Source organism: Amphiprion ocellaris, chromosome 20 (assembly GCF_022539595.1).
Source record: "Amphiprion ocellaris isolate individual 3 ecotype Okinawa chromosome 20, ASM2253959v1, whole genome shotgun sequence".
NCBI lineage: Eukaryota > Metazoa > Chordata > Actinopteri > Pomacentridae > Amphiprion > Amphiprion ocellaris.
In genome coordinates this window covers 29844026-29859079 of record NC_072785.1, presented here as the reverse complement: position 1 = coordinate 29859079, position 15054 = coordinate 29844026, and the positions used below count along the sequence as shown (strand labels likewise).

Genomic DNA, 15054 nt, shown 5'->3' with positions numbered 1-15054 from the left:
ATTATCATTAGTATTACTGATATCAGCCATAATTTGAAAGAGAAGTTATGCATACTAAGAACTGAAATTATTTATTATTATTGATTATTATTTTAACTGCTACTTTACAGATTTACCCTGTTTTGTTAAAGATAATATCTAGTAAATAAATAAATAAACAAAGCATTCATTTACATGATGACTGGGGGAAAAAGGCTAAAATTGTACTTTTACAAAGAGTAACTTGCTTTTCTGCATTTAAATGTACTATAAATATCAGAACTTTACAGACATTTCAGATATTTATTTACACAATTCCACTGAAATTGAACTTGTTTTTTTTTGGCATCCTGCTGCCATTTTGTCACTTTTTAAATGCACTATTTATATTCTATTGCTACTGTGAAAACATATTAAGACATGTAATTTTGCAGTAAATTAACTTCATTATAATATATTCCATTTAGTATTTATCTTCACTATCGTCTATTTTAACAATAAACATATGACAGCTGCAGGACGTTTCTTCTGCTCATATGAAATATTGAATAAGGATAAAAGATGATTAATTATCTGCTTTAACTACCCAGAAAGTACATAAAGTTAGATGTTCATTTATCACTGGATGCTTTCTTTCATTTATTGTTTTTGCTGTCAGGTTGTCATGAAGACGCTGTGTTGACATGAAGCTGAGCAGCTGCTCTGATCTCATCCACTGAGTTCCTCTACTTCACCTTTTTACAGACTCAGATTTGACAACTGGTGCTACTGTGCTGCTTTACACTTTTTATTTCACTACGTTTGTTTGATAATTACACTTTTTTGAACACGTGAACGTATCCTTTAACAAAAAATTAAGTACTGCTGTCGATGATTATGTCCAAGGATGAAAAATACTTCAACCACCTCTCAATACTGACACTGCAAAAACAAAAATCTGATGTTTAAACTGGCCAAAACGGGAAAATGAACCAAATCTAGGCTTAAAATTCTAATTATTCATTATGAAACGTGTAAATTAATACATTTTACAGGATTTTACTTAATATTATACAGGAAAAATCTATAATATTTTAAACCATGATTTCCCATTTTTCACTCCTTTATAGACATTTTTTCTTTAAAACATGGTGTGTAAAACAGCAACAGTCTGTAAAGTAATAATTTAAATACAGCAAACGATAAAAAATACTCTAATTTCATGATCAAACACTGTAAAAAAATCATTTATAAAAATATGAATTTTAGGTGTGGATGTTCTTTACAGTTTTGGCAGTTTTCTTACAGTTAATGTATAAATTATTGTGTTTTTCTGTAGTTTTATGTTATTTTCTGTATATTAACAAAACAGAAAAAAAACATTTTTGACGTGAATACTGCAGTTTTTCTGGTTTTCTTACAGTTCATAAATTAATACTTTTTTCTGTGATTTTGCTCTGTATTATCTGTATTTTAACTAAAATATACTGTTCACTGTTAACATTTTGCAGTCCTACATTTTTTATTTTTATATCCTAATAATTAAATTATTTTTTAAAATAAAGTATCTGTAATTTCAACTATTGTAAAAGAACAAATTAAATTTATAAAATTAAAGACTTGCGATGTGGATGCTGTTTACAGTTTTTTCATGTTTTCTGACAGGAAATTACTTTTTTTCTGTATTTTTATTAGTTATCTGTAATTTAACAAAACAGGGAAAATCTGTAAAATAACAGTTGATAAACTTATTTACTATGTTTTGATTTAAATACAATAAAAATAGTGGAATTTTACAGTCAAATACTGAAAGAACTTTTTTTAATGTGAGCATTATTGACAGTTTTGGCCTTTTTCTTATAGTTAATTTGTAAATTAATATGCTTTTCTGTATTTTTTACTAGTTATTATTAAAGGTAAACATGGAAAAAAGTATTTTTTTGTAAGTTTATGAAAAATTTAATTAATATTTTGTCAAAATAAGGTAGTTTAAATCACATTTGCAGGAACTGGCTGCAAATTTAAATTCCTGCTTAGACATTAATGCATCAGAACATATAATTTTTATCTGCATGAATACCATGTTGTTATTAAGTGCTTGTAAAATGCATGCCTTGTAGTAGTACTAGTGTATTTATATTGCTGTATGACTACTTTTACTGCAGGGTTTGCTACTGGTTCTGTCTCACTGTGAAGCAGATGTTTCCTCTAACAGGGACTCTGGACGTGTGGACGGATTATCAGAGTTAACGTCAGCTCCTCATCTTCGTCCTCACAGAGGAAGACCTCGTTGTTTTGCCTCCACACTTTGATGTGAGGGTCAGGCGGAGCTCCCTCGGTGGAATACATTCAGCATCGGGAACATCTGGAGCGGAACGCTAAGCAGGCGGCTGGTGTTGGCGCTGGCAGACCTTCCTACTAGCGGACTTTCATCTCCGTCGGAACATGTGGACTCGGCCTGGGAGGAGTCGGAGGGCGGGCCGCCAGCAGAGAGGCCGAGGCGTGGTCCCTGAAGCGAGGAGGAATCCTGATCTGCTGCAGTTCTCAGGAGCTCCAGCAGCATGAAAGCTTCACCCACCTCCTTATAGCAAGAAACTAAATGCTAAACGCTAAACCTCAACCTGGACAGGAAGCTACCACCTGAAACTACCACCTGGAACTACCGCCTGGAAGATGCTGTTTTAAAGTCCGATTGTTCATCACTTCTCTTCAAAGATTCTACAGGACTGTTGCAGAAATTCTACTGTAACATGACAGTAAATTATTAAAAAAAAAAAAACTAAAAATAAGAAAAATTGTAAAAACAAAATGAAAATTTTCGTAAAAAAATTAATTAAGGGGCAAAAACTGTTTTTACAATTTAGTGAAATCTGTATCCGTAAATTGTAATAAATATATATATGTAAAAAAAAAATGTCAATTTTCATTAAAAAAAATTAATTACGGTGCTAAAATTGTCCCAAAATGTACATTTTTTCATTTATTTTGTTTTTGACAGTTATTATTTTTATTTATTACAATTTACTGCTGTGTTGTTTTTACATTACACAGTTTCGGTGAATTATTTTAGCTCTTAATTTGCATATTTTTTCATTCAAATAACAGCAAATATCTGTAAAATAATATTTTTCCTAATTTGATCAGTCCATCACCTCTTTTCATAGACTAAAGGAATGTTGCAGAAATTTTACAAAATGCAAAAATATGTAACTTAACAGTAAATGGTTAAAAAAAAAAGAAAGAAAAGTTAATAAAAAATAAATGAAGGCACCAAAACTGTCACAAAATTTACTTTTTTTTGCACAAAGCGATGCGCAGACTGACACTTTATCTGTAAAATATCCTGGAGTGAAGCTGTCAGATGGAAGATGTCTTGCTCAGCATTTGTCTTATTTCTCTCTACTGCCCCTTAAGACTTTTTTTTTTTTTTTTTTTTTAAATCCTTCTTTCAAATTTTTCACAATGTTAGTGTTTACTTTATATTCCTTGTATGTGAAAACCTACTTGCCAATAAAACTGATTCTGGTGGGTAAAAAGTAAAATAAACTATTTTGCTTTTTTTTGTCGAAATTAATTTTAAAAAAAAAAAAAACACAGTTCAAGCTGACTGTGTTGGTTCTGTAGATTTTTTGAGCACCAGTGCACTATAAATTCAAGGTATAAATGTTTAGCAGTGGTTCTGACTGCCTATTTCACCTATTATGTATCTTCTAGTGCATAAAACACCAAATGAACTTGTTAACAAGGTAAAAAAAAAAACACTAGAGGGGTTTTTAAAGCTGTAAGAACCTTAAACTCAAAGTATTTTGGAAGACGAACCGATAAAATGCGGCAACAAGCGGCACTGTTTGCACATTTGTGTGACATCCTAAAGGTTTGTTCTTAAACCATCCATCCTACCTGATGATCCACCGTTACTGAGGACGACATCCATCAGCCTTCAGATTATCTGCCACAGCGACTCGTCGTTCTACGTGCAAAAGATGAGAGTTTTAGTTAAACATAATGCAGAACGTTGGCTGCGTCACCACAGAGACGAGCTGGTGTTGGCGATTTAAATGATCCAAGAGGACGGGCATCAAATGGACCAAGAATCCATCCGTTAGAGACCAAGAACAACAAGACGGAGAGTCGTCCTGACAACAAACTGAACCAGACAGACGCTAACGTTCATGATTTCTCTGTTCTAATCCACCGACCTGAAAACACGCTTATACTAAGGACTAAAATATTAAGAAGTGAGGCAACGTTTCAGGGATTTTAGAGGTTTGGATTCTTGGCCAGCACAAAATATCACAAAATACCATCAGATCATCCATAAATCCATCATGCAGGTGACTGTATCCCAGTTAATTCATCAGTGAAACCTAGAAAAAAGGTCACATTGGGTCATCTTTAGATCAGATCTTCTTGTTTACCACTGCAGTGACTGCAGATCACCGGTTTTAACATTTATATCAGAACAGAAATAGTACAGTATTGTGCAAAAGTGTATGAAATAATAAATCATCTCATTTGTACCTGTCTGATGTGTCTCCTGATGTTCAGTGTTTGAAATCTGAATTAACAACACCAGTATCCAAAGCATTTCCCATTTAAACTTGCTTGAACGTGGTACAATTACTATCCAAATGGCATTTAAATGAAGACACTTGATCACTTTATCAGCTGAATTTCCATAGATGTGACTTCTGGTGAAATCCAGGAAATAGACTACAGTTTAATTCATCCATATTTAGATGTGAAAACCTGCACTAGAAACCAGGAAAAATTCCAGTATGTCATATTCTATTTTACAAACATATTTTTAGGTTTACCATCCCATATTTCACAACAGTTATTAGAAGTAGTGGAGGTTTTAGCATCCTGCAGAAAAGCTCTTTAACACCACCTTAACGCTACATTTCCAACTTGAAAACAGGACTTCTTTACATTCAATTAATATTGTAGTAATATTTTCTTGACATTTATGCCAAAGTTCTTCACCTGCTAGTTTTTTTGAATCCAGTTCTCCCTCCATCAGCTCTTCCTCTCTGCTCAAGTCTCCTCTTTTTGGAAGCTAATGCTGCTGTTAAACAACAAAAATTAACATTAGATCAACATTGCATAAAAACAACACAAAAGATCTTAGCCTGTTTAAACAATAGAAGTTATCATCTCATACTAAAACAATAAGATTACCTTTATCACCTGCATTTGCTTGTTGGTTAAATATTCATCGCGAACTGAATGAAAACTGTCCCAGAACACAGTTAGCAGCTCATGCTACAAGCTACATCTAAGCTAACGGCCATGTTAGCTTATTAAATATTACAAGTTTATGTGGATGTTAACTTCTTCTAAGCTAACGTTAGCTGCAAAACAATTTAACAAGGGCGTTAGCGTCTTTTAAGCTAGCGCTAGCCTCAAGAACGTAACGTGGAAGCTAATTTGTTTTAGGCACGCGTTAGCTTCGAAAACAAGCAAACAAACACTAACGTCTTTCAAATTAAAGTTAGCTTCAAAAACAAGCTAACGTGGATTTTAGCGTGTACGCTAACGTTAGCGTCTTTTAAGCTAAAGGTAGCATCAGAAACAAGTTAACATGGACCATAACGTCTTTTAAGCCAACATTAGCTTCAAAAACAAGCCAACGGTGACGTAAACGTCTTTTAAGCTAACGTTAGCTTCAAAACTAATTAACACGCGCGTTAGCGTCTTTTAAGCTAGCGCTAGCCTCAAGAACGTAACGTGGAAGCTAATTTGTTTTAGGCACGCGTTAGCTTCGAAAACAAGTAAACAAACACTAACGTCTTTCAAATTAACGTTAGCTTCAAAAACAAGCTAACGTGGATGTTAGCGTGTACGCTAACGTTGACGTTAGCGTCTTTTAAGCTAAAGGTAGCATCAGAAACAAGTTAACATGGACCATAACGTCTTTTAAGCTAACATTAGCTTCAAAAACAAGCCAACGGTGACGTAAACGTCTTTTAAGCTAACGTTAGCTTCAAAACTAATTAACACGCGCGTTAGCGTCTTTTAAGCTAGCGCTAGCCTCAAGACGTACGTAACGTGGAAATCAACTCGTTTCAAGCTAACGTTTGTTTCAGAAACAAGCTAACATGGATGTTAAGTAAGCTAATGTTAACTTCAGATACACGCTAACAAACACTTGAACGTCTTTTAAGCTACCGTTAGTTTCGGATAAAAGCTAACATTCACGTTAACATCTTTAAAGCTAACGTTAGCATCACAAACAAGCTGACATGGATGCTAACTTCTTCTATCGTTAGCTTCAAAAAGAGGCGAACGTGGATTTACTTTACGCTTAGACGTTCAGGTTAGCTTGTGATATAAAATAAGCTAACATTAGCCTCCTTCACACAGCCGCCCGTATGTTAGCCCTCTAGCTAAGACTAGATTAGCTCATGTGATAGCACAATAAAAGCATTACTGTGGGACATAATAGAAACTTGACCAGCTACTTACTGTTCTGAATCGTATTTGGACATTTTTATTCAGGAGGAATCATTAATTATTTCCACAACTTGTACAAACTCACCTTCAGCCTCACACAGGTAACACTGTCAGGTGCTGACGCTACAGGGCCACGTGATAGGGGGCAGGGAGCATCACGTTTCTACATTTAAAAAAAAATGTTTAAAAAAAATTAATTGATTAATTTAAAGCTTTCGTGAGGCATGTTTATCTAAAAAGAAAAGTTTAAAAAAAAACTATAAAAACCTGAATAAAAAGGTGATTTAAATTGATTAGATGCGGCTCTGCTAAAGTACCAGATGAGTTATTTCCATAGGCTGTATATGATATATAACGTCATGAAATATATGTTTTGAATCTTTGGCTTTTGCTCAGGCAACTGTACCCTGGCCATTTTATATACACTATATTGCCAAAAGTATTGGCTCACCCATCCAAATAATCAGAATCAGGTGTTCCAATCACTTCCATGGCCACAGGTGTATAAAATCAAGCACCTAGGCATGCAGACTGCTTTTACAAACATTTGTGAAAGAATGGGTCGCTCTCAGGAGCTCAGTGAATTCCAGCGTGGAACTGTGATAGGATGTCACCTGTGCAACAAATCCAGTCGTGACATTTCCTGGCTCCTAAATATTCCACAGTCAACTGTCAGCTGTATTATAAGAAAGTGGAAGTGTGTGGGAACGACAGCAACTCTGCCACCAAGTGGTAGGACACGTAAACTGACGGAGCGGGGTCAGCGGATGCTGAGGCACATAGTGCCAAGAGGTGGCCAACTTTCTGCAGAGTCAATCGCTACAGACCTTCAAACTTCATGTGGTCTTCAGATTAGCTCAAGAACAGTGCTTCAGCAGAGAGCTTCATGGAATGGGTTTCCATGGCCGAGCAGCTGCATCCAAGCCATACATCACCAAGTGCAATGCAAAGCGTGGGATGCAGTGGTGTAAAGCAGCCACCACTGGACTCTAGAGCAGTGGAGATGCCTTCTCTGGAGTGACCAATCACGCTTCTCCATCTGGCAATCTGATGGACCAGTCTGGGTTTGGAGGTTGCCAGGAGAACCATACTTGTGGGACTGCATTGTGCCAAACAATGTTCCCTGTAATTTTTCCTGAGTGTGAGCAAACGCACAAACTCCCTGAGCGTCCCTTGGACCACTGTGAGCAACATCAGACGTGTGCACTGTGGTCACACCAGCATCACATCCATTCAAGTTACATGGTTCATTAAAAGAATCAAATTACAGCATTTACATTTCTGTTAAAACACTTTGACAACAGGAGTCAGTTGAAGGCTGCAGTGATTTTAGTGACACTACAATGTATAAGAGTGAAGTTATTGAATATTTGTCTCTCTTTACTGTTGCAGTGGTTTTGCAAATTGCAGACGGACCCTGTTCACTCCATAGACACCAATGTTATTCCTGTAGCTTGAAAGAGAGCTACTTTTGATAAAACTGGGCTTGTAGCACATTGTCTGCCTTGCAACAATGGGAAAGAGGCACCGTTTATGTTTTGACAACCTATATCTAATGAGTTATTGATGCTGGAAGTCTGAATCTGTGAATATCTTTCCAACTTTACTGAACTTGGGGCCACTACCACCTAAGGAGTGATATATTTAATTTTGAAAAAAGCATTTAGCCATACTTAAAGCTTTAAGTGCTTTATTAACATGGAACTAAAAATTTTGTATTTTATTATCACAGGTTCTGTCTGAAAAGAGGTGGCATCATTTTAAACAGTGAAATCAAACTAATAAAATGTAACGACCAACCAGTGAGCAATACTGGATTCTGCAAAAACATAAACAACTTTTCTTTTATATCTAAATCTTATCTTAACACAGTTAATGTATTAACTTATTTTTGTGTGTATGCATGTATTTATTAATTTGTTTTAGTGCTGTTAACATAGAGTTCTGAGTGAGTTTTTCTTTAAATAGGGAAAGGCCATTTATTGATCACATATAGGCTATTAAAGAAATGTTTATTAAAAACTAAAAAGCTTTAAAAAAAAACAATCAAACAACAAAAACAACTTAGGCATTTATTGAGTCACTAAAATACTGTAGAGTACAGACCACATCAGCATGATTATAAGCATCCTGTGGTAAATGAACAACCAGATACTGATGTCTCTCACCATATGGACTTCAGGAGATGATTAGATGATGATAAACTGTGACCTACTGGTTGGGTTCTCTCTGTTCTCATGTTTCTTACATGTTTGTCTCCTGATGCTGCCTTGCTTCAGCTAATCCATGAGCAACAGAAAACATACTTTGCCCTGTACCTACTGCCAGGGGTTCCACTCTTCCCACTCACGTCGGTACATTTGCAAACGTTTTTGCTTCTTTGGACATGGTGGAGTTTCGGGTGTAGACATTTTTAAACGCGCGGGAGCAGCAGCGTCTGTAACCAGGCAACCAGAGACAGAACTATAGGACGGGACACACAGAGACGTCTATCCGCTGGACCTGGCATCGGGTCCTCGCTACAAAGGTCCTACGAAAATGAAATTGGCTGCCCTTAATATTTCCTGTGTTTTATTTTGTTCATGATACAGTTTTGATGAGTGTGTGACAGACGTGTACGGGGCATTTATGAAAATACGGAACAATTTGCGTCCCGTATTGAATCAATACGGGACGCAACAATTTATTGTCAAATTAAGGACGATTCTGTATTTTAAGGGACGGGTGGCAACCCTAACTCCGACAGCCATTCCATCTTAAAAAGAATCGCATTTCTTTTTACTGTGGCTTGGTGAGGGAATGTGCCACTGCCCGTTCGTTTTGCCATTATTATAAAGGGTCAACATAAGCAGCATTTAGCATCATTAACGTGTCTTCCCTCCACATCGGCCGCACCGCTCTGCTAGCTAGAACAACGGTGGCTGCACAGAAGGACGCCTACTTATGACGTGGTTTAGCTGAGTAAATACGTATGTGAATCGCATCATTGGCTGCAGCAGCCAGTCACCGATCACTCACTGACTCACTTTGAAAAATAGCACAGAATTATTTTCAATTTAGGCTGGAGGGTTTTTTTCTGCGCAGCACAGATTTTCTGTGCGCGGAGACCGTGTCAGCAGTGCGCAATTGCGCACGCGCGTAGCCGCGATTCCACAAGCACCTACTCGGCGCGGTACGGTTCGCCACTATTGTATCTGACTCGGCTCGTCTCGGTTTAGTTGTTTTTCCATATAGCCTCATCGTGGGTGGAGTCTCATAGCGCAGCGAGCCGGAAGTCCCTTAACGTCATTTGCGTGCGACACAAACGCAACATAACGGAGACGATGGTTCACCTGCTGCTCGGTCTGTGGCTTTCTGTCAGATTCAAAGTAATAGAAGAGTCGGAGAAAACTGAGAGCAGCGAGTCGAAACACTCAGGAGACACACAGGAGAGTTTAGGAGGCGATGCAGCAGTATCAAGCTGAAGACAAGAGGATATGAACGAGACGACATATGAGGGTAAGCTAATGCTAGTTCGCTAGCTATCGTGTATCAGTCCTGTGAACGACCCTGTAATGGCTGCAGTTTATCGCTATTAGGTATTAAAATATGTATGCTGTGTATGTGTTTCAGATATTAAAATATGTATGCTGTGTATGTGTTTCAGATATTAAAATATGTATGCTGTGTATGTGTTTCAGATATTAAAATATGTATGCTGTGTATGTGTTTCAGATGCTCTCTGATGAGACTTCATGGGATTTACCTGAAGCAGCAGCACATGAGCCTGCAGTGGTACAAGGTGTAGAGGAGGAGGACAGAGATGTACAGGATGCACTGATGCACTACGTCTCATGCAGAAGTTAAAAGTTATTCTTCTTGTTATACTTGTTTTTCTGTCCCCGGACCACTATTGTTTTCTTTAATGCAATTCTGACAATAAACTTTTGTACCTTTTGCAGATGTGTCTATGCTATTGTTTTATTTGTGAAGGTTAGCAAGATCACATGACAAATTAAACACCAAAACATTAAAACAGCTGTTTTAAGAATATTCCAGTTTGATAAATCAGTATTGCTTTGGTGTAATTCAGTCAACGGAATTATGAACCATAAAGTAGTTTGTGTTAAAACATGTTAAATCCCATTAAACATAAATGCATTATTAGGGAATACAGAATTGTTTGGTTCAGACTGTTGACTCTTTTCCTACCAGTGTCTTAACAGACAAAATGAAAAGTTATGATGGAATCACATAAGTCACAAAATAGTTTATTAGTCAGCAGCAAAATCAAAACTATTTACAATGTGCAAAGTACAAACTGTGGTGGGCCTGTCCTACAGTGGAGGGCTAAAAGTAAAACTATATACAACTAAATCTCAAGTCTCTGGGAGGTGGACTCACTGCCTGCCCCAGCTGCCCCAGTACACCCAGCACTGCCTGCACCAGCTGCCCCAGTACACCCAGCACTGCCTGCACCAGCTGCCCCAGTACACCCAGCACTGCCTGCACCAGCTGCCCCAGTACACCCAGCACTGCCTGCACCAGCTGCCCCAGTACACCCAGCACTGCCTGCACCAGCTGCCCCAGTACACCCAGCACTGCCTGCCCCAGCTGCCCCAGTACACCCAGCACTGCCTGCACCAGCTGCCCCAGCACACCCAGCACTGCCTGCACCAGCTGCCCCAGTACACCCAGGAATGACTGGTTGAAGGCAGCATTCTGGACCATCTCCTCCGCTGCAAGGCCGCTTCATTCTCTCTTGCCTCGCTGAGGAGCAACCAGATGTTCTCATCATGCTGGGAATGACTCCACTCCTCCTCAGCCTGCATCTCCACAAGGACGCTTGGAAGGTCCAATTTTCTGTTGCACCTTTTCCTCTTGCCTAGACCAAAGACAGAAAAGTGATCAGAATCAGCTTTAGTAAGTACACAACATGCAAGGAATTTGGTTTTGGCTGTTGGTGTCACACTAAGAATATGGAAGAGAATAATAAAAAATAAAACTATAGAAAGAGGAAAAAATAGGAGCAAAATTAAATAAAACAATATAAACAGAAATTCACAGCTAGACTGGAATAAACACATTAACAAAACGATAATTGCTATAAACACAGTAGTGCAAAAGCAGAGAATGCTGTTCATGGTGAAAAAAATGCTGTACATGTCCATTGGAATAGTGACTATTGTACAGGTGTGTAGGAATGACTCAGCTGTTTATTACAGTGATGGCAGTGGGGAAGAAACTGTTTTTGTGTCTGGAGGTTTCTGTGTACAGGGATCTGTAGCGCCTGCCAGAGGGGAGGGGGGAGACAGTTTAATGTCCAGGGTGAGTGGAGTCTCTGATGATGTTTTCTGCAGTCCATACTACAGGCTGTAGTCTGTTTCTGTCCTGCTGTGTGGCTGATCCAGAGGTGCACAGGACAGATCAGATGACTGCAGTGTAGAACTGGATCAATCCTCAGCTGTCGTAGGAAATACATCCTCTGCTGAGCCTTTTTCAGGATGGAGTGGATGTTCGTCTCCCACTGCAGGTCCTGAGAGATTGTAGTCCCCAGGAGCTTGAAGGACTCCACAGCTATCTATGATGTGATGTGTTTAGCCACCTATCCATTGATTTTCAATCATGATCATGTCTTTGATAGTTTTACTTTAATACATTTTTGGCACTCTTCATTTTAACCAAAGCACAAGCAGTACCTCCTCCACCACAACTAAAAACAACGTGGTGTGAACTTCATTTCATCTTGTGCACATTTTGGAGTTGCTAAGAACAGCTGTGTTTTCTTATTTCTATGTATATTTTCATTCAGTTTCACAGCTACCTAGTGACTATAAGAAGAATGGTTGCAATACTACACTGCACCAGAAAGTAAATTCATTAGAGTGACTTGCTTGTTAAGTAGATGGAGAAAAAAATGCAGCTGCATGTGTTCTGTTTATGTGTCACTGTAGCTACATGTAGCTTTCATCAGGAGTTCCTGAGCTGGCAGCTGCACAGTTTGCATTTACACCTGTCTGAATTCTTGGTCGTTGGTCTCACTGTTCTGATCATGCTTGCAGGCATTTACACCTGTAGTAATAATAATAATGATGCGAAAATCAACCATGGTCTCTGTTTACCGTGTCTTACCAGAGATAAGAAGTTGCTGTGACGTGCTGGAGGTTGATGTTGACAGTGTCAGTGTCCGAGCTGGTACTGGTCCTGAAGCTGGTGCTGGAGAGGAGGCAGGGGAGCTGGGGGCTCCATGACGGAGGTGGAGGAGGCTTCGCACGTCGAATGGGATTCTTGAACAGAAATAAACATTCACCCTAAGTACACGAAAAATACGACATTGGAACTTGTGAAAAAAATAAACCTGTACGACCCCTAGCTTAGTTCGTCATGTTGACTGATGTATTAGCTTCTGAGAGCTAAACGTTAGAATCAGCAGCACGAAATACAAGCAGAGCACGGAGCTAGCGCTGATGGCTAACTAGCTAGCGCTGATTGCTAACTAGCTAGCGCTGATGGCTAACTAGCTAGCTTATTGTCTGCTACAGGAGACAACAACGTTACTTTCTAAATATACTTGTCTGCTTAAAAGAAGCTTGCCACCAATGGGATAAATGGTGTAAAAGTTTCTTGAAGTCACAAAACACTCACCGTCCTCGAACGTCTCCAATAATGCAGCAGCTGAGTCTTCCTCCTGTTGCTGGCTGGTGCGGTGCCAGTAAATAGCTTCCATTAAACCTCTTCCAACACCTCCTGGTTGACCCACGCCGGCCGTTGTGGTCCTTGGTGAACCAATAGTCATTTTTTAGCTTTTTCAGCTTCTCCCTACACTGCTTCTGTCCTCTTTATATACAGTCTACTGTATATGTGAGCGGCCATCCGCTCAGAGACCTCCTGATAAACTTTCTATGTCCAGCTCTCTCTGTATTCTTTGGTCCACCACCAAAGACAGAAAAGTCTCGACCTCTTCATCCACCCACAGTACAGGTCTGGCTGTCATATTAAAATTATGAAGACAGAGAGGTCTGTGAAGAGCAATGCACACCGTCTCTGTTTAGTTTTTTTTAAATGCCGGTTTTGTTTTCGTGCTGGAGTCGCTCTCGTGTGTCGTCACTCCCTGTCCAATCAGTGGCCTGCACTCCTGTCCAATCAGTGGCCTGCACTATGTAGACGTCACATCTCGGCTCACTTCATCTCGCTTGGAACCTCAGCCGAGAAAGTACGGAAAATCGTGCCTGATACCATGCACTAATCCATATGGAAACGCTCGCAAACAAAGACGAGCCGAGCCGCACCGCGCCGAGTCGGTGCTTGTGGAATCGCGGCGGGAACATTGGTGCCAAGTGTAAAGTTTGGTGGAGGGGGGATTATGGTGTGGGCTTGTTTTTCAGGAGCTGGGCTTGGCCCCTTAGTTCCAGTGAAAGGAACTCTGAATGCTTCAGCATACCAAGACATTTTGGACAATTCCATGCTCCCAACTTTGTGGGAACAGTTTGGAGCTGGTCCCTTCCTCTTCCAACATGACTGTGCACCAGTGCACAAAGCAAGGTCCATAAAGACATGGATGACAGAGTCTGGTGTGGATGAACTTGACTGGCCTGCACAGAGTCCTGACCTCAACCCCATAGAACACCTTTGGGATGAATTAGAGCAGAGACTGAGAGCCAGACCTTCTGGTCCAACATCAGTGTGTGACCTCACAAATGTGCTTCTGGAAGAATGGTCAAAAATTCCCATAAACACACTCCTAAACCTTGTGGACAGCCTTCCCAGAAGAGTTGAAGCTGTTATAGCTGCAAAGGGTGGACCCACGTCATATTGAACCCTATGGATTAGGAATGGGATGTCACTTATGTTCATATGCCAGTCAAGGCAGGTGAGCAAATACTTTTGGCAATATAGTGTATCTTATTTTGGTTGCTGGAATAAATTATATATAACAAGAGCTCCTACATGGTTTGTATCTGAGCTTCAGCTGTGCTGAAAACTAGATTTATACAAGAACAAAGCCTGGAACTGTTCAAATTTTTGTCTTTGTTCATGTTGACTAAAGAAATTGAAACAGAAGCACAATCTCATCACATGCTCTGTTTGGTGGCTTTTTAAATGGCACAAAGACCTCAAGGTGCTCAGAAATAATGGAAACATCAACATCTATAATCCTGGTGAACTTTATCTGCTGATGAAGCTCATGTGATACGACTGAAAGCTCCAGATAGCTTATGGTAAGATTATAATGTGGATAATACAGCTGGTGTGTTTTATGGTGACACTCAGCAGTAAAATAATGAGATTTAATGTACAGAAATGAACCTGTGATCAGTTTATTTACTGTATTATGGAACAAATGACGATCCTGAACCATCTCTGGTTCTGCTTCTTCATCGTGTTTCCCTCCAACTAAGTCAGGAGCTGCTCTGCTCTTGAATGTGACCTCAACACTCTTGTCCAGGATTCCTCGAGCTCCTTTCATTCCTGCCCAACAGCTGGCGGGTTAATGAACACAGAACGTCCTCCAGAGCAGCTGCTGCAGATTTTCATGCTCAACGGGCTCCTGTTGATCATTTCCCACAGCGACATTAACCCAGTCACGCCAAGGACACGCCCCATTGGCTCTGCGCTAAATGGAGCGGGAGGTAGGAGGCGTCTGATTGGCTGCTGAGAGAC

General features: G+C 39.4%; 1 protein-coding gene across 1 annotated transcript in view; it reads right to left on the bottom strand.

Annotated features, from left to right (window-relative positions):
* esr2b (estrogen receptor 2b) overlaps positions 1-5026 on the bottom strand; it is a 181261-nt gene extending 176235 nt beyond the window's left edge. The window contains exons 1-2 of the mRNA XM_055005587.1: positions 4945-5026; positions 3859-3928 (exon numbers count right to left, since the gene is read on the bottom strand). The gene's annotated coding sequence lies outside the window, so the exon portion shown is untranslated. The remainder of the gene's footprint in view (positions 1-3858; positions 3929-4944) is intronic.
* Between the last annotated feature and the right edge of the window lie 10028 nt (positions 5027-15054).